Source organism: Primulina eburnea, chromosome 16 (assembly GCF_022965805.1).
Source record: "Primulina eburnea isolate SZY01 chromosome 16, ASM2296580v1, whole genome shotgun sequence".
Classification (NCBI taxonomy): Eukaryota; Viridiplantae; Streptophyta; class Magnoliopsida; order Lamiales; family Gesneriaceae; genus Primulina; species Primulina eburnea.
Genome location: NC_133116.1, coordinates 10073324 through 10098521, shown reverse-complemented (window position 1 = coordinate 10098521; position 25198 = coordinate 10073324). Strand labels below are relative to the sequence as shown.

The window sequence follows — 25198 nt, the reverse complement described above, 5'->3', positions numbered from 1 at the left end:
ATTGACGAGACGCATAAGCAACCACTTTGCCATGTTGCATCAGAACACAGCCTAAACCTTTACCAGACGCATCTGTACAAACCACAAATCCTCGGGTACCTGAGGGAATAGTAAGCACAAGTGCTTGTGGTCAATCTCGTCTTCAATTCAAGAAAACTAGCTTCACATTCATCTGACCAAATGAATCGCTGATTCTTCTGTGTCAGTTGAGTAATAGGTTTAGCTATCTTCGAAAATCCTTCAATAAAACGACGATAGTATCCCGCTAAACCCATGAAGCTACGGATCTCAGGAACATTCGTAGGTCTTGGCCAATTCAACACAGCTTCGACCTTCGAAGGATCAACAGATATGCCATGTCTCGAAATGACGTGGCCCAAAAATACCACTTTGTCCATCCAGAATTCACATTTGGACAATTTGGCATACAAATGACTAGTACGAAGAGTCTGAAGTACCAGTCTCAGATGTTCAGCATGCTCCTTTTTTCGATTTCGAATAGACAAGAATGTCATCGATAAACACAATAACGAATCGGTCAAGATAATCTCGAAAGACACGATTCATTAAATCCATAAAAATAGCAGGAGCATTCGTAAGACCAAAAGGCATAACCAAAAATTCATAATGGCCATACCTCGTACGAAAAGCAGTTTTGGGTACATCTTCGTCTCGAACACGTACTTGATGATACCCAGAACGAAGATCAATCTTCGAGTATACAGAAGTACCCTGAAGCTGATCAAACAAATCATCAATACGAGGAAGTGGGTACTAGTTTTTCACAGTAGCCCGATTCAACTGCCTATAATCGATACACATTCGCATAGTACCATCTTTCTTTCGAACAAATAAAACCGGAGCTCCCCAAGGTGATACACTCGGTCGAATATATCCCTTATCGAGAAGATCCTGTAATTGTTCTTTCAATTCTTTCAATTCCAATGGTGCCATGCGATAGGGAGCTTTCGAAATAGGCGCAGTCCCCAGCACAAGATCAATACCAAACTCAACTTCTCGATGAGGAGGAAAATCAGGAATCTCATCGGGAAATACATCCGGGAATTCTTTCGCAACAGGAATCTCAGATAAAGAAGACTCCTTTTTCGAAATATCAATAGCGTAGATAAGATAACTCTCATCTCCGCCAGCCAACAATCGGGACATTTCCAAGGAAGATACCAATGGAATTTTGGCTTGGGAACCTTTGCCATAAAAATTCCACTTGGGTCCATCAACTAATAACAAGTGCCAAACATACCTCGATACGGCTCAATAGTATGTTTACCTCCACAATGGCTACAGTAGGGAGCAATCACAGGACTCCCTCTCTGTGATCCACTAGAGCTCAAAGAAGACGAGGAAACAGAACCAGTCTTCTTGAACTTCTTACCTCTCGGCCGCAAAGTAGGCTGTTGAGCTGACACCGGTGGTGGAGGAGTATACTGTGGACCTCCTCACCTAAGTCCAGCCTCGGCTGCCTTAGCTCGTTCCACTGCCTCTGCGTAGCTGGTAGGCAATCCAGAAACAACATATGTATATAAAGCAGGATGTAAACCATTTACAAACCTGTTATATTTTGCCCTCGCATTCCCAGCCACGTGAGGTGCATACTTCAATAAAGTAGAAAATTTTGAAGCATACTCTGCAACAGACATCGTTCCTTGCTGCAGATTATTGAATTCATTCTCCTGGGCAGTATAATAAGAAGGAGGAGAATACTGCTCCAAAAACTGAGCTTTGAAGACATCCCATGTGACTTCAATCCCAACTTCTTTCAGTCCAATCTCAGCGGCTTCCCACCAAGACTTAGCTCGGTCCTTCAACTGATAAAGAGCAAGTTTCAGTCTCCGAGCCTTAGAATATTCCACAATATTAAACAAGTGCTCGATATCCTTCAGCTAGGCCTCAGCTCTTTCAGCACTCTCAGTGCCAAAGAACCTCGGTGGTTTCAGATCCTGGAATCGAGCCATTACAACATCCATGGACAATCCTTCAAATTTCCCAACAATTCTCTCAGTACTGCTACTCGCAGTTTCATTTGTGGGATCCATCTACAAATTAAAAGATGAATATCACAATTTCATATCAATATCACATCATCATCATCTCATATCATCAATCTCATCAAATACTTACTCAATTCAAATCAAATAAGAGCAAGTAACACAAATAAATCAAACTCATGCGCACAATTCATTCGTGCCTATTCAAGTGTACACAAGACTCAATAGAGCATTCCCAGCTATGCTCTGATACCATCTAGTGTGGGGCCCTTAGCTCCTAATCGTTATTACAAGGCAATCTGATTAGGGTTAATTAATCACAGCGGAAAACGAGTTTAGAATTTCTTTACAACGAGCCCAAAACATCTTTTCTAGATTTATAATACTAAAAATAGTATTTCATCTCAACTCATAAAACACGCCCACACTAATCAAAGCCAATCACATACAAACATATCATATCCTCGGGACATGCCCCGGTATATAGATACATATACATATACACTGGGAACAAGACATAAACATAAACCTCAGCCCAAGCTGTGGCTCCCTCCAGAAGTACCCTCTCCGGTCTCCTGATATCCTGGAGTACCTGCCATTGTCCACACACAAAGACAACAACGGCCCCCCTTGGGGCTGAGCAAAGCTCCGTATGGAACAACCAATCATATATACCACAGATATCTAAACAATGATATATGGTATGCAATGCATGTATGTCGTGGAGGTATCGGGTCAAATGCCCATCCACTGAGCACATGTCAGAATCAATCGAATCGCTATCAAATCAATGCTCGAGCTGGCACACCGGCCGATATGGGAATCAAAGTATGATAGCGTCGGCAAAGCGCCATCAAATCCCACATCTCATATACAATCATATGGGGCCACAATTGTCTATGCTTTACGGGTCATATAATACCGGCATAGCGATTGTGTTCACAAACCCCGGAATCCAATCCAATCATATCAAGGTATCCAAGGATCATAGCTCAACGTGCATGTCATGTATCGATGTATGCATAAAATGATGTGTGTTAACAAAGCATTTATTCTATACATCGATATCTCAAATCTCAATGTCATGTATGCCACATAAATCACAAATAGGGCATATAGACACATAATCTCATTCAATCAATCCAATCAATCCGACATATATCATATAATACAGATACATGTCGTATGTTACCCGGTCGCAACATACCTCAATTCTTCGTTCCAGTTGATGTAGCCTGAAGATATTGATATTACACTTTATCTACATCAATAACATACTCATTCCAATCAATAACATATTCCAAAATCATTAATATGAGTTTCAAATATCATTTGAAACTTCAAAAATTCATATCAAATCAAAATCATATCATAATTCAATTCCGACTTCGAATATGAGTTTCTTGTCGGTTATTCTACTACATATCAGAAATTCAATTTCAAATACATGCTATTCCAGCACTTTGATATTTAGAACTGCTGGAACTAGAAGAAAATTACCTCCGTCAGAAGTCCTCAACTCGACGATCACAAATATATAATTTATTTCGCGTTTAGACGACGTTTCGAAGTCGAATCGGAAGAAAGAAAATCGAATTCTCTCGAAGCCTCTCGAATTATACGATAAACATTGACGGAGGAAGGAAAAAAGAATTTATTCTTCTCCCACCGCCTCTCGCGCTCGGGCGGTAGAATTCTCGCGCCCGAGCGCGAGATGTTCTGCCCCCGAGTGTGATTTATGCCACGCTCGAGCGGTCAAAAGTTACCGCCCGGGCGCCGCAAGTTCTGCCCGAACACTCTCATATTCTACACTGGCGCTCGGACGGTCATTTTCTACCGCTCGGGCGCCACATGTTCTGTACCAAATGTTGATTTTGGTATTGCATTGGCGTCGGCCTCTCCAATCGAGCTCTTACAACGTCAATTCATATTCAATATTCATTTCTCAATTTCATTGTCACGATATACATCAAATACACAATCACATGAAAATTTCATTAATTATCGATAATCACACAGGATTTACGATAATACGAAAGACGGTCCTTACAGCTGTGACTGAGTAGACGGTGCTGGCTGAAAAGAATGACCGGCAGATGGTCGTCTACCTGCCTGAGCCATTGATCCCGATGACTCAGCTGCCTGTGATCCCTGGGCACTCCTCTGTGGACACACTCGGGCAAAGTGTCCCTGCTGTCTACAGATACGACAGCTACCAACCACTCCTCGGCACTGCTCTGTGGAATGCCTCCCTCCACAAGTGCTACAGTATGGTCCTGTATAACTCTGGCCCTGACCAGTCTGTCTCGAGCCACTTGAACTGGACGAGCTAGTTTCCGATTTCTTGAACTGCTTCCCTCTAGCCTTCAAGAAATCCTTCTTCCTGCCACCACTACCACTCTCGAATCTAGGAGGTGGTTGATGTGGTGCCAGTACTGGAGGCTCAAACAAAGCTTCTCTCTGTCTCAGTAAACCGGCTTCAGCTCCTTTAGCTCGGTTCAGTGCGTCAGTAAAATTGTTCGGTCTCCCAGTGTTTACCAACATAAAGATTTCAGGATTCAGGCCATTTATGAACTGGTCAGCAACGGCCTCATCATGTTCAGCTACATGGGGAGCAAATCGGAGCAGTGTAGAGAACTTGGCCACATAGTCCTCAATGTTTAGTTGGCCCTGTCTCAAGTTTGCAAACTCAGCTCCCTTGTCCTTCCTATAAGAAACTGGAAAGAACCGTTGATAAAATTCAGTCCTAAATACACTCCAGGTAATGACCGTACCTCGTTGTTCCAATGCCCGTTTCGCTGTGATCCACCAGTTTTAGCAACATCCAGCAACTGGTGTCCGATCAATTTCACCCTCTTCTCATCAGTATACTCTAAGGACTCGAACAACATCTCAATGTTATCCAACCAACACTCACATTCCACGGAATTCTCCGTACCTTTCAAAGTCGGTGGATGGAATGACTGAAATCTTTTCAATAATTTCTCCATTGGTGTGGGTGTCACATCCATGGGAGGATTCGATGTACTCCCTTGTTCTGGTATTCTTCTCGGAGGCATATCTGAAACCAAAAGGATTAGCAACCCCAAACCAAAGTTCTATTTCAGTCCTCCTCTGATCATCTTACTGCTGATCCAAAATCGGCTCTGATTCGTTCTCAATAACACATGTCTCCAAATCAAGTCAGATAAACAGATAAAAATGTATTATAAAGCAGTAAATCATGCTAGCAATCAAAAGCAGGAAAGAAAACACATTCTACCCCGCTCACTAGCTCATATTTCAGTCTAAAGGATCTATCACTCTGATACCACCTGTTGTGGGGACCCGGACGCTAATCCAGTTCTTAATCATCATTGGGACTAATTAATCAATTATAAAACAGGGTCTAAATTTTATTTTTTTTTAAATGCGGAACGTAGTGAAATCAAACTCATATACATATCAGTATAAAATACAATACAAGTCCTGTACTACATGCATTCAAACTAAACTAAGGCTTAACAACTAATGTCAAGTGTTCAAACCCTATTATACATCATAATCAAAGTCCGTAGTCTCCACTCTAATCACGATCTCTCTCTTCATCTCCTGGACCCTGGTCCTGTCCCACCTGTTGTCATGTACACATACAGACAAGACAACAGCCGGATAATTCCGGTGAGAATATAATTCCAGTATAAATCAACGAAACATGCAATCATATAAACAAATATACAGCATGTAACAGGTAAAAGCAATATGTATCAAAATCTGAAACATAATCAATCACAGACTGTCGACAATGCTCGTAACTCTATAATTTATACTAGACTCGATCCTAGTGTAGGGATCCCGGTTTCCAGATGTGGTGTTCCTATATCGAATTCCGTAATAGAAGGAACAGTGATTCCATTACTCGATATAACCAAATATGCTTGTTCCTATATCGAATTCCGTAATAGAAGAATTCCAATTCTATTTACTCGATATAACCAAACATCCGGTGTCCTGACCTAACCGTCATGGACTGTAGCTCTATCGCTAATATCCTATCTGGAGACATCGTGAAATGTGCCCGTGACGATACCACCACTATCAGGCACTTCTGTCACAAGATTACTTGTCTAACACCTGTCATCTATAATTCAAGAAAACAAGTACATCAGTCAATTCACTGCAAATGTCAATGCAATAAAATAAAGTATGTGATTTAGGGAAACTCAAGTCTAAACCGACTTAAGTCGATCTCCCAATACCACATTGAATTATACATTTCGTTTGTAGTCTCGGTCTGAAGCAATCTCAGTTCTGAACTCAAGACTGTCTCTGCAAATCTGAAACGACATAACGAGAATACTAATATCAATATTCTAATCTCAATTCAACACCGAAACTGATTAATCTGGATTTAATTCAAATCATCGGCATAACGGTACAAACTCAGTATCCCCGTCAATACCACATCACCAGATAACAATTCCCTCAATTCATAATCGATACCAATACAATCTGATATCATATCTCAATCAATTAACTTCAGAAAATCATAACAATTCATAATCAGTCCGTTTCTTAATCTGACTTCGATTCTATGATTTCTAATATGTCAAGAACAACATATATGAGTTCCATTCAATTCTGAAAATATCATAATTCCAAAACATGTCAAAACGTTGTAAAACTTATGTCCAGTTGTAGCCTACGTTGCTAGGAACTCGATACCGAAGTCGGATTCAAAATCAGACGGACGGATTTCTCGCGAATCGAATTCGAATATTAAGGATCAAAGTTTCCCCTGGAATTCCGTTTTCTGAAGCTTAAACGTATGTACACATATATATATATATATATATATATATATATATATATATATATATATATATATATATATATATATATATATATACATATACATACACTTACATGCAGCAAGGCAAATGGCGCACCCTTCATGCAACACGTCTCGCGCATATGCGCGACATCTATCGGCGCATATGCGCGAGACACTAAATCTTGGCGCGTGACTGGCACCTCGCCTCGCGCATATGCGCGCCCTGATCGGCGCATATGCGTGAGTAATTCTTCACAACTCTCGGGTTGTGTCGCGCATGTGCGCGAATCCAAGTCGCGCATGTGCGCCAACCTTTCTGGACCTCTCGCGCATGTGCGCGCATAAAGTCACGCATGTGCGCCGATGCTACTGTCTTGCATCATGGGCTACTGCCTTACTCGCGCATATGCGTGACTACTCTTCGCGCATATGCGCGAGACCTTCGGCTCTCGCACATATAATCTCACATGAACAATTTAATTCATGTCTCGGTTAATCCCATCGTAATCGTATCAAATTATGTATCAATAATTATAGATTACTAGGATTACATTTCCGGGCATTACAAGAATTTTAATAACAAGTCTCAAATCGGACATAACGTATATGTTCATCTTAAAATTTAATCATAGATCTACTCCATAAATTTGTTATCATAAATTCGAAAAAAGAACATCCATAAATAAATCAGGGTAGTGGTTGTAAAGGTGCCTCACTTAATGATATAGTTGACGCTAATGGTTTTACGAACGCGACAACTTTAACTTAAATATTAGTTGTAATATGAACCATTAAACAATCGGTAAGAGCATTTAAAATATTAGTGTCATCAAAGAGCTTTGAAAACTCGTTAATGTAGATAGGATTTCAATATATATAACATTTTTTACTTGAGAATTTAGTTGATGTATTTATAATTTTGTAACTTCGAGTTTTTAAGATATTTAAATATGATAATCAATTTAATTCACAAGATAGCTGAATAGATGATTACATCGAGAGACTAACAAAAGAAATTCAAGTATATGAATAGACAATAAGGATGATAACAACTCATTTTTGTAAATATAATTTTGATATTTCAAACATCAATGAACATGTCACAAAAATGTAATGTTTCTCACAATATGTTTGTGCGCGACGATAACATAATTGTCAACAAATGCATCCGAACTCCAAGTAAACAACCAATTTGTTCTCGTTACTTAAACCGAATCACGGTTTTAGTAAAGGAGATTACAAATAATTGTGTTGTTCAAACTTACGGGTTCTTCCCATGAATTCAAGTTCCGAGGAACACATTTGTGCACTTTTTATGTTTTTGTATCGCTGATTAGCAATGGTCTGAACAATTAGAGCTTGTACCATATTAAAATTTATATTCAAGTGATTAGTAAATAATTAATTTTTTTAAAGCAACGCATAACACTTCATCAACTGATAATCATATCTACAATTATATCCTTTGTGCAAAATAGAGGAATTAAGTCTCAGAAATCAGGAGTAGATTTTAGTCCCTGGAAAAATGTACACCCACTACAAAAAAACGGAAGGATTAGCGACGGTTTTAGTAAAACCGTTGCTCAAATAGCGACGGTTTTTATATCCCGTCGTTATATAGCGGCGACCGTTTAATTAAACTCGTCGCTATAATAGCGACGGTCTTATTAAAGTCGTCGCTATATTAGCGACGGTTTACAATACACCGTTGCTATTATTGCGACTGTTCCACAAACCCATCGCCATTTTGTGCGACGGGTATTTTACACGTCACCACGTGCGACGGTCTTGTATCCTACCGTCGCTATTATAGCGACAAATTTTCATAAACCGTCGCTTAATTTAATAGACGACGGTTTTAATAAAAAAGTCGCTATAGTGACGGTTTGGGCAAGGTAAAAAAGCGACGGTTTTCTTGCACAAACCGTCGCCGATTTAGATCGGCGACGGTTTTCCTATTACCGTCGCTCATTTAGCGACGGGTTTTCTTTACTCGTCGCTATATAGCGACGGTTTTCGAAAAACCATCGCTATAATTCTATATATACCGAGCTTCGCGAACATTTTCTAAAACGATTTTTCACCTCTATCCGGTAGTAGCGAAACTTTATCCATTTTTTCAAAGTTTCGATTTTTTTGTTTTGTACTAACAATTTTTCGTAAAATATTTTGTAGATTTCCTCGTCGGTGCGATCTTCCGTTACATAAAGCTGCATGTCTTCGTGCAAATTAGGGTAAAGTTTTTTTTTTTTACAGAAAATTTATTAGTAGTTTTTTTAGTGCGATATTCGTTCGTAATTTTTTTATATGAATTTTATGTATAAACACCGTCGCTACTTAAGCAGTCGGTTTTTAAAAAAAACCGTCGATTAATATAGCGACGGATTTAAAATCACTGTCGCTTAATATAGCGACGGTTTAATATAAACCGTCGCTTAAAGTAGCGACGGTGTTTATATAAACGCCGTCGCTATATTTGCGACGGTATTAAAACTGTCGCAAATATAGCGACGGCGTTCTTCATAAAAACCGTCACTATATAACAACGGGAGTTGAACAATCGTCGCTTTTTGAATGCGACGACGCCTCCTGTTACGGTTAGCCAAACTGTCGTTAAAACCGTCGCCTTACCCTTTTGGCAACGGTGTTGGATAATTAACCTGGGAGTTGTATATATGGGCTTGGACAACCCTCCCCCCTTGAGCTAGCTTTTGGGGTTGAGTTAGGTCCAAGTTCAAATCTTAACATGGTATCAGAGCCCGGGTTCCACCGTTATGTGTTGGACTGTCTAAACCGTCGCTAATCCAATTTTTTTTTGTAGTGACCATTAGATATTAATTTTCCACAGACGCTAGGCTTTTGAATTTAACCATGATTATTGAATTATAATGCAAGCAAATTAAACAAATTCGATGATTAGGTGCCATGTTTTGTTCTGGTAAACAAGTTTAACTCCCACAATGTACGTTCATGGAATCTGTAGAAGAAAAATAATTTTGAATTGGCAGAAATGACACTATAATATTAAAAAAAATCTGATTTTGAAGTGGTGAACAAGATGCGACAATCTTGAACATAAATATTAAAAAAAACGGTTTTTACTCTCTCATAAGTATTACACTTTACCCATAAACTACTTCATCAATAGTACCGTACCATCCATCTAAGAAAAATTATACATGGAAACATACACTCACCTCTGCTGAATGAGAAGCAAAAGGAGCAGAGTTACTTTAAAATTTACAAACAAACAATTATACAGCACACAACCATAAAAAAAACTTCATCATCGTTACCATACATGCACTGAATTTCAAGTTCTTATGGCATAATCACAATATTGAGGCATAGATAACTCATAAAAAGCTTGCATTGTTCACCATAAATGACTAACAGATTATGTAAACATGAATTCAATCTTGTAAGTTACGCTGCCAGAGCCGAGCTGGCGTGCATCTTTGGCTACAAAGGAGAAACATGTAACAGTTGATCATCCGTCTCTTAAAGCTAAGGTAATTTAAATCTGCAGGGAAAATAAAAGGTTTTGAAAGTTTGCAGGAAGCCAAATCATGAAAGACCGAAGTTTCATGGTCAACCTGACACCGTTGGATCATTCCGTTGTATATTTTTTCTTTTATGGAATATGAAGGATGCGACGGTGTGGGATGGAAAATGACTAATCCAGTTGATCCGAGTTCAATATAGAATTTCCTTCCAAACAAGAGCAATGAAACTCACCAGTAACATCTTATCCATATGCCATTTAAACAACATATATATGTATAACCTGATCGATCTTGGAACGAGATACAGGGCAGCCCCATTTCTTGGCCTTAATTCCATTCAAACAAGACATGCACCCAGCCATGTGCCCACATGGGACACAAGCTCCCTCCAGTGGAGCGTGTAGGCATAATATTGTACAAGATATAGAAACCACACCATTTTCATACATTTCACCTGTACTACCAGAAATGGAAAGCCCAGATGGTGGAGATAAATTGACAGGGCTAGTGTCGATTGAATCCATTGATGGTTGAGGTCGTTTTTTTTGGCTGATGTCATCTTTTTGCTGCATTGTTAGGAGTCAGCCACTTCTGAATATAGTTGGCTAAACAAGATTCATGTTGAGGTTATCACACGCTTAGGCTTGATCCCCCTCGGTGTACTTATGCTTCATTTTTATAGACAAGTCTCCTTAGTTCCCTATCGCTTGGGGTTCTCTTAAAAAAAGCATATCAACGGAAAAAATCTGCTTCGCTTGATGGATCTCATTAAGAGTTTACATAAAACAACATATTCATATCGTAAAGGAACCAGATATGGTAGACAATATACACTGTTAATGTTTATCCAGGTCTTATAAAAAATCAACAATACTCATTAAAATTGTGTTTAAATAATCTGGCGATCAAGAACGACGCAAAAGGGAAAAAAATAACTCAATAACACGGCCGACTACGATATCAACAATTTCAGGCTTGTACCTACGACGAAATGAAACACACAGATAAGAATACAATTCTCGAGATCAAACTTTTCAGGTGAAAAACAACAATGAAACCTGGCTCTCGACGTCCTAACATAATTTCTTGAATAAATAGGCAGGTGTATTAACTGCTGGGGTAGTAATTGTGTCCGTAACAATACCACGGCCCAATCTTTCACCTGGACACATTAATGTAAACATCAAAAGAAAGTACAATCCACGACGATCAACAAAAGCAATTCTACGAAATCCATCTTGGATTTGGACGTTCAACAAATAGTGCAAGAGAGTTCTTACAATGCCACGGACACTTTTCCTGAATAATCAATATACCGAGAATTTTTTTAAAATTATCAGGCATCGGAAAAACTGTTTTTCTTCCAAAAATGTTTCACAATAATCAAGAAAATAAAAATATGCTAGAAGAAACACACAAATGAGATTTGATAACCGAGAAGTCAAGTAAAGAAAAAGCGAAATCAAAGAATATGTTGAATTAATTAAAACCATACCGGCATGAATCGCGACGCTACCATCCAAATTCAAAAAGGAAGCGTATTTGAAAGGACGCGACCTCAAACCGTACATTTTCCCGATCAAAAGTAGTATTTTCAGCCACAATCACCTCGTCAACCGGCGCGGAGGCGGCCACAGCCGCAGCAACGACAGCCTTAGCTGCGGGCTTGAAATCCAAGTCACCCTAATTGTTCAGCCACAACCTGCGCCACACCAATGTTGCTACAGTTCCGTCGCGCCTTGTTGCTCAGCTGCCTAACGAAATTTGGTGGGAATTTCTAAATCCTTGAGGAAAGTCCGTAGACCGACATCGCGCCGTGGAGCATCGGAGGCTTGATTTTCCTACCGGACGGTGCAGCAGTCCGCGTGCAATCAAGATCGGAGTGGCACTCGAAGGCCGGAAACGCCATTGCGTAGCTTGAGATGGCCGGTAGGGCTCGAAATGGAAGATTAGCCGATTATTGAGTATATCGAGCAAGAGACGCGATACTCGTCTCTCCTCTTTATATGCATAAAAGAAAATAAAAGAGAAAACCGAATTCTGTAGGTGACACAAGCGTGGTTTATTGACAACACAGACTTTTGCTGTGTTGGAGAAAGAATGGTAGGCCACGTATATTTTAGATGACTGAAAACCCTACAAAAACAGGCCCATTTCAACTTATTCATGCTTTCATATATATTATATTATGTAGATTAAGGCTGAGCACCTTATAAAAACTGCCAAAGAGGACACCAATTTATTTATTTCCTATTTTGCCCCTGATTATCTTTGTTTAATTTGATCTGACATCTTTCAGCCCATAACCCCCCATCGGCCCACGGGCAAACCACTGCTCTTACGCAATCGAGCGATCAATCCCATTTCCCCTTCTCCGTAAAAAACCTCAGATCAAATATTTCACCGTCTCTTCTACAATCCCATTTTGTTCTTTTTTCACAAAAAGATTATTGGAAAAAAAAACAAAAAGAAGAAGAGATCTAACAGGAGTGAGGGTTCGTGACAAAGGCACAAGTCTTGAAGAAATCAATAATGAAACATTGGATCTGGTACAATTGTTTTCCCAGTTTGATTCTTGATTATTCAACGAAATCTTGAAGTGGGATTTATGATTTTTTGTTTTGTTTCTGCTTCGAATTGAATCTGTGACGAAAATCCGATGATTTTCCCTGTTATTTCATTATTGCGTTTCCGGAGATTCGTTTTATTTGCAATTTGGGGATTGACTTTTAGTGGAAAGGTTTTTTTTATCATGTGATTCCATAAAAAAAAGGTGTGAATTCATATCACCAAAAAGTTTAATCCCTTATTTTTAACCTGTGAGTTGAAAATTCTGAAAGATTTTAGCTTTGCTGACTTAAACAAGAGTTTTTTTGGAAGGATAAAAAAATTTCGCATCCTTTTATATATAAACACAAGTAACCAAAGAATAATCTATGGATTCAGTACCCACCTTTTCCTTTAAATCAGTGTTTACTTTCATAAGTTTTGCCTCCTGCGTCATAAAACAATTAGGGTAGCCAATTATCAAGCATCACAAATAAATAGATTATTATTGATCCTTGATCTCATTTAATATCTGTTGTTTTAGCTGATGGATCTGTTCTTGAAATAAAGCATTCTGGCCAAATAAAAAATAAAAAAAAATAAATAGAATTCCAGATTTCATCCATATAATAAACTATGATCAATGCAAAGGAAGTTGAATCAACTATGCATGTCACATTATGGTTCATACAATTAAATGTAATTGAATATAAAAACATATATTATAGCATATGTACTAGACGATTACCACAGCCGAATACATGAATGATAACTCAAATTGATATTGTTATGAAACGAAAACAAATCGATACTGTAACTAATGGATATAGATTTTATACACAATGACATTAACGAGATCACCTTCCTAGCCCTAATTTTGCTTAAACTTTTTCCCAACTGTTCTTTCACATGTACCAACTCTTTAATAGAACACGAATCTATATTTTCTCCCAAGAGTTTTCTGCAAATATTTGTGCAATCATTAGATGCTTTGCTTTCAAGTTTTCGTATGATTTTTCCATACCCCCTCATTAATTGATTTTATATTGATTGCAAACAGATTATACTAGCAACCAAAACCTACTGACTTTGCTCCCAACTCCTTTATCGAGATAGCAGAAGGCTCAATCGGACTCACCATTGACCGAATTACTCATCTGGAAGGCCAACAATCCAGGTAAGAATCGGCAACACATGTTTGATAAGTTGCAAATTAAAATGGAGTTTTACTTCACTGTCTTAACAAGGAAAAGTAGTACAAAAGAAATCAAGAAAAAGGAACAATCCACACTGCATTCCAGAAGAGTAGAACTTTTAATTTCAGGGATTTTCACCATAATTTTTTTATTCCAGTGCAGGACTCACCATTGACCGAATTACTCATCTGGAAGGCCAACAATCCAGGTAAGAATCGGTTGTACATGTTTAATAAGTTGCAAATTCAAATAGAGTTTTACTTCACTGTCTTAACAAGGAAAAATAAGTACAAAAGAATCAAAAAAAAGGAACAATCCACACTGCATTCCAGAAGAGTACAACTTTTAGTTTCAGGGATTTTCACCATAATTTTTCTATTCCAGTGCAGTTTGGACATCACAAGTTTAAATACATCACAGAAATGCACTAAACCGTTCATTATTCCTCTGAGTTTGCATTCACTCGAGATAGAGCAATCAATGCTCCTTCACCTCAAAAAGGCCATCTGGACCTGCCTTCACAAAATGTATTTTAGATAGACAGTTTCACAGTAGAAGCATAAAAAAGGACTACTTTATTTTATAACATAAATGTCCCATTAAACTTTGCTCGGATGCACTTATTCAAGCATTGTGAGCGCGACCCACATGCTGAAATTCTATTCTGTTGAAAGGACAGTAATAAGGCCTGATTGAATATTTGTAGTTGCAATTGAGACTCCACGAAACATGCTTTTCAGACTGATCGTGTTGATACTATCCCAAAGAAATAAAAAAATCACACATCACACAGACACATGTACAATTACGTCAACCACTTCGATCTACAATAGGGGAATTTAGAACAAAGAGTAGGAAATACAAAGGAAGTCTGACGCTAAAAATTAATAATAAGAAGTGGAAGAAGACGACACACAGAAGAAGCCCAAGGTTAGGATTTGTTTGATTCAACATAATGATCATTTAAAGATAGCTTGATACAATAGTTATGATTGAACTTAGAAAAGGTGTCCTTTGCGAAATCCTTCAATAAATAGATTACAAGAGTCTACCTCAATTATCCCATAATCATGGTTTTATAAATTTAAATTAAATATATGTTTTTGGTAATGTTGATAACATATACTTGGTAACTGCGACTGCTTCTGTTTGAATGTCCTTATTTCAAGGACAATCTTGGTTGTACTGTTCATTGGTTGTTTGAAACTCAAATAAAAAGTGAACTTAGGAAAATTCAATTTATTTGTCGATTGTCTTACTTATTGATGCTTTTCTTTATGATTATTTTTACTTCCTTCAGCATTTTGATACAATTGATGGCAACAATATTGTGCAATTTATGTATCTTGATCATATTTATTTTTGGTTTAGCTTCGCGAAATTCGCTTCAATCTTTCAAATGTTATATCTCAAAAATGTTTCAACTTTCTTTCCTTTGATTTTGTCGGTAAAGATCTTTCACACAAGACTTTCTTTCCTCTGAATTTTTTCTTTGACTTCACGAATTTCGAATAACTTTTTCAAATAATGTAAGTTTCCTTCCACTTAATCTCACTGGTTTTTCTTGGTTTTCATTTAACATGTAACGATGGTTTATACATTTTTTGGGTTATTATGTTATTTTATTTCTTGAGTCATTGAAACTTAAACATGTCTACACCAATATCTAAGAGTTGCCTTCTAAATATTGTCAAAGGTTTAACACTATTTAGCTTCAATTTCTTCTCCTTCTAAATATCGTCTACTTACAATATTTCGGTTTTTTGGACACATAAAAGGAGTTTGTCAATTTATACTTTATTTGTAATATATTTATCGAAATCCTTGCAGTAGTTTATATTTTGTTTTGTCATATCGATTTTTTATAGCACAATTTAATAGATCGTTCTATTTATTTTGTTTGTTTATGTTGTACTATGTTATTATTCGATAAAATGAATAATTTCTTACTACGCTTGCCCAAAGAGTGTTTAGCTTATGCATAAAATGCTTAAAGATATCTACAACTTGATTTTTTTTTCAATTTATTAAATGAACGTAGAAGATAAATTTTAGGTTTTGATATTCAATAAATTTTAGTGCGATGATATTCTCATGTTTTTTAGACAATATTTTGACTATTTGTTTAATTATTTTAAATTGAATTCTATCATTGTTTCACATTAGATGATATTACTGTTTCAAAAAAATATTATTTTTGTGATCAACATCTATATCATTTAAGGTAACAAGTTGAGTTTGACCTATTTTTTTAAGCTTTGGAATCTCTTGCTTTTCATGGATCAAGTACAAAATTTTTTATTGTCTTGGTGTTGTAAAACCATGAAGGTTTGATATATTAGCCTCATATATTCATGACACACGCAACGCGTGTGCCTCGGTGGCTAGTATATATATATATATATATATACATATATATATATATATATATATATATATATCAGTATATATATATATAAGAGCTTATTATTAGTTATTGAAATCATATTCGATCATACTTGATGGATTTTATTATATGTACAATTTATGATGAAACCATGATGAGTAGGTCTTTTGTGAAACGGTTTCATGAATTTTTATCTGTGAGACATGTCAACCCTACCGATATTCACAATAAAAAGTAGTACTCTTAACATAAAGAGTAATAATTTTTCATGGATGACCCAAATAAGATATCTGTCTAGCAAAATACAACCGTGAGACCATCTCACACAAGTTTTTGTATCACATATGGCCACATACACAATTTGTTTCTTTAGTAGAATCTATAAATTTTTCAAAAAAAAATATTTTACTTTGAATTTTTTTAATATATATGCACATAGTCAAATTAAAATGGTATTTGATTTTTTTACAAAGAAAATTTAAAATGGTATTTGCTCAAGAACATATTAGCAATACATCCATATAGTTTTGGTTTATTATCGATTCAGTCTCTCATTTAGGTCGAGATGCCAAAACGGTCACCTTGTGTTTTTAATGTTGTCCGGTTAAATCCAGCATCAACGGACCCTCCAAAAAATCGAACCCAATTAAAACCCTTTAATAAAAGAACCCAAATTGAGATTCAATATTCACCCATTTGAAACCCTCGACCCTGATCTCCTCACGACCTCACCCACACATCGAATTCTCAGCCGGAGATTCTAAACCGTAGCTTGTGAAATCGGCGAGGCAGCAGAAGCAAGAAACTTTGCGACTCAGCAAGTAAAATCGACCCTTAAACCTGAAAAATCGTATTAGATAGCTCACAAGTTTTTACATATCTAAAAAGTTGCTTAAATACAAAATTTAATTTCAATGAGATAATGGAGACTACACGGTTGTACTCGAGGAGCTTGAAACTAGGATTTGTATGATTATGGCGATATGATACAAAAGTGCAACCATCAGAGGTGCATGTTTATGGTCGCTCCAACCCCTTTGGTGGAATCGGATTCCATAAGGAATGGAATAACCTGGTTCTCATCGTGTGTAGGGGAGGGAGAATCAGGGATTTTTTTTAAGAAGGAGATCTGGGGATTTTGAGTCTCAATTTGGCGTATTTCCACCATATCATCAAACCCATTTTCACCCAAAAAAAGGAGAAGAAAAAAAATCCAATCCCTCGAATTTCAGATTTTAACGTTCATTAATTTACTTAGTCACATACATTAATTAAATGAATTCTCAATAAACAACTTACTTCCCTTTCCTCTTCTCCGTCATCATCCTCTAAATCTGGTTCCCCCCTCTCTATGGGAGTAGATAGTGCAGATGCTCTTGTTGAGCGCCCACGACGTTCCTTCCGTTCCTTTATTTCAAGCAATTTTGACTCGGCCGCTTTTGTGCGTTTGAACCGAGCAATCTGAAGTAAATACCAAGTATTAGATGCAGAAGAGTACTATCACTTATTCAACAAATGGAACTATGAAATTCAATGAAACATGTCCGAGAAGAATGCCAACCTTCTTAGCTCTTTGATCAGCAGATGAATTGCTCCTTGATTGCATAGATGATTCCAGTTCATCTTCTGATACTAGCTCCATAGCTTCACAAAATGAAATAAATTCCTAGAATATGGCCAAATGAAAATTCGACATTCAAAAAATTATCAATAGCTTCCTTGAGCACATTGCCTTATCGTGTGACCAAAATCTAAAACTAGTACCTTTAGCTTGGCTAGTGAAGCTTTAAGAATCTGAATCCTGTTCTTCTGTGAATTTTTTTCTGTTAGCTCACCGAGATAATATGGAACCTGCTTCAAAGACCATGAGTTAAATACTTTAAATGATAACTTTCAGACACGACCAATACATCAGATTATCACAGAAACGAAAATCAGCTCACGTTTTTTTTATCACATTTGCAAGAAAGTGAGTTTAAAGATTAAAGCGGAAAACAAAACCAGAAATTCATCCATTTAGATTACTTTGCATTTCATGAAGATTAAAAAAATATTCAACACCTACAAGAAGATATTTGAGGTTGTTAGTATTGATATCATCCTTCGTCTCATTAGATGAAAATAACCCCAACTTTCCAATCATATCCTCGCATTTCCTCAAAAGCTCGCAACCGTTTCTCACAGTTTCCTGACAATAATTATTAAAAATGAAACATATACATGAAATAATACTCAAAGGAAAAGATAGCAGAATATAACACACATCTAACACACAGTCACTCTAAAACCTGTTCGATTGAAGAATCGGAGGCGATTTGGTGAATCTTTTGAGCCTGCTCGAATAGAATCGGCAACGTAATGTCCTCCATCTGTAATTCCACAAAGCTGATTAGGTTTTGTCACTCAAGTTCTGAAATTGAATACTCGAATTTCAATCAGACAAGATTTCAAGAACTTTGTGTATGTGACTAAGTAAATTAATGAACGTTCAAAATCTGAAATTCGAGGGTTTGGATTTTTTTTCTTCTCCTTTTTTTGGGTGAAAATGGGTTTGATGATATGGTGGAAATATGCCAAATTGAGACTCAAAATCTCCAGATCTCCTTCTTAAAAAAATCCCTGATTCTCCCTCCCATACACACGATGAGAACCAGGTTATTCCATTCCTTATGGAATCCGATTCCACCAAAGGGGTTGGAGCGACCATAACCATGCAGCTCTGATGGTTGCACTTTTGTATCATATCGCCATAATCATACAAATCCTAGTTTCAAGCTCCTCGGGTATAACCGTGTAGTCTTCATTATCTCATTGAAATTAAATTTTGTGTTTAAGCAACTTTTTAGATATGTAAAAACTTGTGAGCTATCTAATACGATTTTTCAGGTTTAAGGGTCGATTTTACCTGCTGAGTCGCAAAGTTTCCTGCTTCTGCTGCCTCGCGGATTTCACAAGCTACGGTTTAGAATCTCCGGCTGAGAATTCGATGTGTGGGTGAGGTCGTGAGGAGATCAGGGTCGAGGGTTTCAAATGGGTGAATATTGAATCTCAATTTGGGTTCTTTTGTTAAAGGGTTTTAATTGGGTTCGATTTTTTGGAGGGTCCGTTGATGCTGGATTTAACCGGACAACATTAAAAACACAAGGTGACCGTTTTGGCATCTCGACCTAAATGAGAGACTGAATCGATAATAAACCAAAACTATATGGATGTATTGCTAATATTTTCTTGAGCAAATACCATTTTAAATTTTCTTTGTAAAAAAATCAAATACCATTTTAATTTGACTATGTGCATATATATTTAAAAATTCAAAGTAAAATATTTTTTTTGAAAAATTTAGAGATTCTACTAAAGAAACAAATTGTGTATGTGGCCATATGTGATACAAAAACTTGTGTGAGACGGTCTCACGGTTGTATTTTGTTAGACAGATATCTTATTTGGGTCATCCATGAAAAGTATTACTTTTTATGTTAAGAGTACTACTTTTTATTGTGAATATCGGTATGTTTGACATGTCTCACAGATAAAAATTCATGAAACCGTTTCACAAAAGACCTACTCATCATGGTTTCATCATAAATTGTACATATAATAAAATCCATCAAGTATGATCGAATATGATTTCAATAACTAATAATAAGTTCTTATATATATATATATATATATATATATATATATATATATATATATATATATATATATATATATATATATATATATATATATATATATATACTAGCCACCGAGGCACACGCGTTGCGTGTGTCATGAATATATGAGGCTAATATATCAAACCTTCATGATTTTACAACACCAAGACAGTAAAAAAATTTGTACTTGATCCATGAAAAGCAAGAGATTCCAAAGCTTAAAAAATTAGGTCGAACTCAACTTGTTACCTTAAATGATATAGATGTTGATCATAAAAAATAATATTTTTTTGAAACAGTAATATCATCTAATGTGAAACAATGATAGAATTCAATATAAAATAATTAAACAAATAGTCAAAATATTGTCTAAAAAACATGAGAATATCATCGAACTAAAATTTATTGAATATCAAAACCTAAAATTTATCTTCTACGTTCATTTAATAAATTGAAAAAAAAAAATCAAGTTGTAGATATCTTTAAGCATTTTATGCAAAAGCTAAACACTCTTTGGGCAAGCGTAGTAAGAAATTATTCATTTTATCGAATAATAACATAGTACAACATAAACAAACAAAATAAATAGAACGATCTATTAAAGTGTGCTATAAAAAATCGATATGACAAAACAAAATATAAACTACTGCAAGGATTTCGATAAATACATTACAAATAAAGTAGAAATTGGAAAAATCCTTTATGTGTCCAAAAAACCGAAATATTGTAAGTAGACGATATTTAGAAGGAGAAGAAATTGAAGCTAAATAGTATTTAAACCTTTGACAATATTTAGAAGGCAACTCTTAGATATTGGTGTAGACATGTTTAAGTTTCAATGACTCAAGAAATAAAATAACATAATAACCCAAAAAATGTATAAACCATCGTTACATGTTAAATGAAAACAAAGAAAAACCAGTGAGATTAAGTGGAAGGAAACTTACATTATTTGAAAAAGTTATTCGAAATTCGTGAAGTCAAAGAAAAAATTGATAAGTTGCAAATTCAAATGGAGTTTTACTTCACTGTCTTAACAAGGAAAAATAAGTACAAAAGAAATCAAAAAAAAAGAACAATCCACACTGCATTCAAGAAGAGTACAACTTTTAGTTTCACGGGATTTTCACCATAATTTTTCTATTCCAGTGCAGTTTGGACATCACAAGTTTAAATACATCACAGAAATACACTAAACCGTTCATTATTCCTCTGAGTTTGCATTCACTCGAGATAGAGCAATCAATGCTCCTTCACCTCAAAAAGGCCATCTGGACCTGCCTTCACGAAATGGATTTTAGATAGACAGTTTCACAGTAGAAGCATAAAAAAGGACTACTTTATTTTATAACATAAATGTCCCATTAAACTTTGCTCGGATGCACTTATTCAAGCATTGTGAGCGCGAACCCACATGCTGAAATTCTATTCTGTGGAAAGGACAGTAATAAGGCCTAATTGAATATTTGTAGTTGCAATTGAGACTCCACGAAACATGCTTTTCAGACTGATCGTGTTGATACTATCCCAAACAAATAAAAAAATAACACATCACACAGACACATGTACAATTACGTCAACCACTTCGATCTACAATAGGGGAATTTAGAACAAAGAATAGGAAATACAAAGGAAGTTTGACGCTAAAAATTAATAATAAGAAGTAGAAGAAGACGACACACATAAGAAGCCCAAGGTTAGGATTCGTTTGATTCAACATAATGATCATTTAAAGATAGCTTGATACAATAGTTATGATTGAACTTAGAAAAGGTGTCCTTTGCGAAATCCTTCAATAAATAGATTACAAGAGTCTACCTCAATTATCCCATAATCATGGTTTTATAAATTTAAATTAAATATATGTTTTTGGTAATGTTGATAACATATACTTGGTAACTGCGACTGCTTCTGCTTGAATGTCCTTATTTCAAGGACAATCTTGGTTGTACTGTTCATTGGTTGTTTGAAACTCAAATAAAAAGTGAACTTAGGAAAATTCAATTTATTTGTCGATTGTCTTACTTATTGATGCTTTTCTTTATGATTATTTTTACTTCCTTCAGCATTTTGATACAATTGATGGCAACAATAATGTGCAATTTATGTATCTTGATCATATTTATTTTTGGTTTAGCTTCGCGAAATTCGCTTCAATCTTTCAAATGTTATATCTCAAAAATGTTTCAACTTTCTTTCCTTTGATTTTGTCGGTAAAGATCTTTCACACAAGACTTTCTTTCCTCTGAATTTTTTCTTTGACTTCACGAATTTCGAATAACTTTTTCAAATAATGTAAGTTTCCTTCCACTTAATCTCACTGGTTTTTCTTGGTTTTCATTTAACATGTAACGATGGTTTATACATTTTTTGGGTTATTATGTTATTTTATTTCTTGAGTCATTGAAACTTAAACATGTCTACACCAATATCTAAGAGTTGCCTTCTAAATATTGTCAAAGGTTTACATACTATTTAGCTTCAATTTCTTCTCCTTCTAAATATCGTCTACTTACAATATTTCGGTTTTTGGGACACATAAAAGGAGTTTGTCAATTTCTACTTTATTTGTAATGTATTTATCGAAATCCTTGCAGTAGTTTATATTTTGTTTTGTCATATCGATTTTTTATAGCACACTTTAATAGATCGTTCTATTTATTTTGTTTGTTTATGTTGTACTATGTTATTATTCGATAAAATGAATAATTTCTTACTACGCTTGCCCAAAGAGTGTTTAGCTTATGCATAAAATGCTTAAAGATATCTACAACTTGATTTTTTTTCAATTTATTAAATGAACGTAGAAGATAAATTTTAGGTTTTGATATTCAATAAATCTTAGTGCGATGATATTCTCATGTTTTTTAGACAATATTTTGACTATTTGTTTAATTATTTTAAATTGAATTTTATCATTGTTTCACATTAGATGATATTACTGTTTCAAAAAAATATTATTTTTATTATCAACATCTATATCATTTAAGGTAACAAGTTGAGTTTGACCTATATATATATATATATATATATATATATATATATATATATATATATATATATATATATATATATATATATATATATATATATATATATATGAGCTTATTATTAGTTATTGAAATCATATTTGATCAAACTTGATGGATTTTATTATATGTACAATTTATGATGAAACCATGATGAGTAGGTCTTTTGTGAAACGGTTTCATGAATTTTTATCTGTGAGACATGTCAACCCTACCGATATTCACAATAAAAAGTAGTACTCTTAACATAAAAAGTAATAATTTTTCATGGATGACTCAAATAAGATATCTGTCTAGCAAAATACAACCGTGAGACCATCTCACACAAGTTTTTGTATCACATATGGCCACATACACAATTTGTTTCTTTAGTAGAATCTATAAATTTTTCAAAAAAAAAAATATTTTACTTTGAATTTTTTTAATATATATGCACATAGTCAAATTAAAATGGTATTTGATTTTTTTACAAAGAAAATTTAAAATGGTATTTGCTCAAGAAAATATTAGCAATACACCCATATAGTTTTGGTTTATTATCGATTCAGTCTCTCATTTAGGTCGAGATGCCAAAACGGTCACCTTGTGTTTTTAATGTTGTCCGGTTAAATCCAGCATCAACGGACCCTCCAAAAAATCGAAACCAATTAAAACCCTTTAATAAAAGAACCCAAATTGAGATTCAATATTCACCCATTTGAAACCCTCGACCCTGATCTCCTCACGACCTCACCCACACATCGAATTCTCAGCCGGAGATTTCAAACCGTAGCTTGTGAAATCGACGAGGCAGCAGAAGCAGGAAACTTTGCGACTCAGCAGGTAAAATCGACCCTTAAACCTGAAAAATCGTATTAGATAGCTCACAAGTTTTTACATATCTAAAAAGTTGCTTAAATACAAAATTTAATTTCAATGAGATAATGGAGACTACACGGTTGTACCCGAGGAGCTTGAAACTAGGATTTGTATGATTATGGCGATATGTTACAAAAGTGCAACCATCAGAGGTGCATGGTTATGGTCGCTCCAACCCTTTTGGTGGAATCGGATGACATAAGGAATGGAATAACCTGGTTCTCATCGTGTGTAGGGGAGGGAGAATCAGGAATTTTTTTTAAGAAGGAGATCTGGGGATTTTGAGTCTCAATTTGGCGTATTTCCACCATATCATCAAACCCATTTTCACCCAAAAAAAGGAGAAGAAAAAAAAATCCAAACCCTCGAATTTCAGATTTGAACGTATTAGTCACATACACAAAGTTCTTGAAATCTTGTCTGATTGAAATAAATTTATGGTGCACACCTTTGTGAGCACCAGTGATGTGTCACTCACCCATTGGATAGCTCGAGTTTGAGTCGTTTAGGTGGCTCGTAAGCTTGAGCTTGACTCATTTGTTGAGTTGACAAATAAAAATATTATTACTAATGTCAATAGAAGGAATTGAATACAAGATATGTTTGAAAAAATGATGAACTCACATCATTTAGTCCCAATTACATTTTTAATCCTATTTGCATATCATTATGCTAAAATGTTCTTTAAAATACAATAAATAAAATAAATTAACAGAAATACATCAACTTATTCTTTTTCCCTAAAAATTTACATAAGCAAGTCATATACAAGTTGAGTAATTTTACAAATTATTATACTAAAATATTATATTAAATTGACTTTGTTTGGATCATTCATCATTTACTATTAGTCTATGAAGGTTAATTAAAAATTTTACATGTAAATTGATATGCCATTTGACATTAATCAATAATTTAAGTTAATTATGTCGAATTCATTTCACAATGATGTGATGTCTTCTATCTATTATATTTAAATCTCTACTTCCAAAATATAAAGAGTGTAATATACTGATTTATGTTTTTTTAGCTCTTATTTGTGCCGTTTTGGTTATTTATGAATGAATTTACATTTTTATGTCTGATTTAAAATTAGCTTATAGATATATTTAATTTTTAACAAGCTCGATTCAAACTCAAACTCGAGCTCAATTCTATGCTTATCGAGCTCGAAAACGAGACGAGCTCAAGCCAGACTTGT

General features: G+C 35.4%; 3 long non-coding RNA genes across 6 annotated transcripts; 1 reads left to right on the top strand and 2 right to left on the bottom strand.

The window, feature by feature from the left end:
* Window positions 1–9913: 9913 nt before the first annotated feature.
* On the bottom strand, window positions 9914–12004 carry LOC140816664 (uncharacterized). The gene is made up of 3 exons (XR_012114609.1): window positions 11821–12004; window positions 10416–11487; window positions 9914–10281 (listed from the first exon to the last, which is right to left on the bottom strand). It is a non-coding gene; the product is annotated as an uncharacterized lncRNA (long non-coding RNA).
* A 618-nt stretch (window positions 12005–12622) lies between these two features.
* On the top strand, window positions 12623–15483 carry LOC140816796 (uncharacterized). 4 transcript variants are annotated; one of them, XR_012114647.1, is made up of 4 exons: window positions 12623–12874; window positions 13933–14049; window positions 14226–14276; window positions 14453–15483. It is a non-coding gene; the product is annotated as an uncharacterized lncRNA (long non-coding RNA). The 4 variants fall into 4 exon arrangements; XR_012114648.1 differs by having other exon boundaries at window positions 14458–15482; XR_012114646.1 differs by having other exon boundaries at window positions 14231–14276; window positions 14458–15481.
* Window positions 15484–18260: 2777 nt separating this feature from the next.
* Window positions 18261–19711, bottom strand: LOC140817126 (uncharacterized). Its single transcript, XR_012114719.1, has 4 exons — window positions 19360–19711; window positions 18743–18823; window positions 18520–18642; window positions 18261–18305 (listed from the first exon to the last, which is right to left on the bottom strand). It is a non-coding gene; the product is annotated as an uncharacterized lncRNA (long non-coding RNA).
* Between the last annotated feature and the right edge of the window lie 5487 nt (window positions 19712–25198).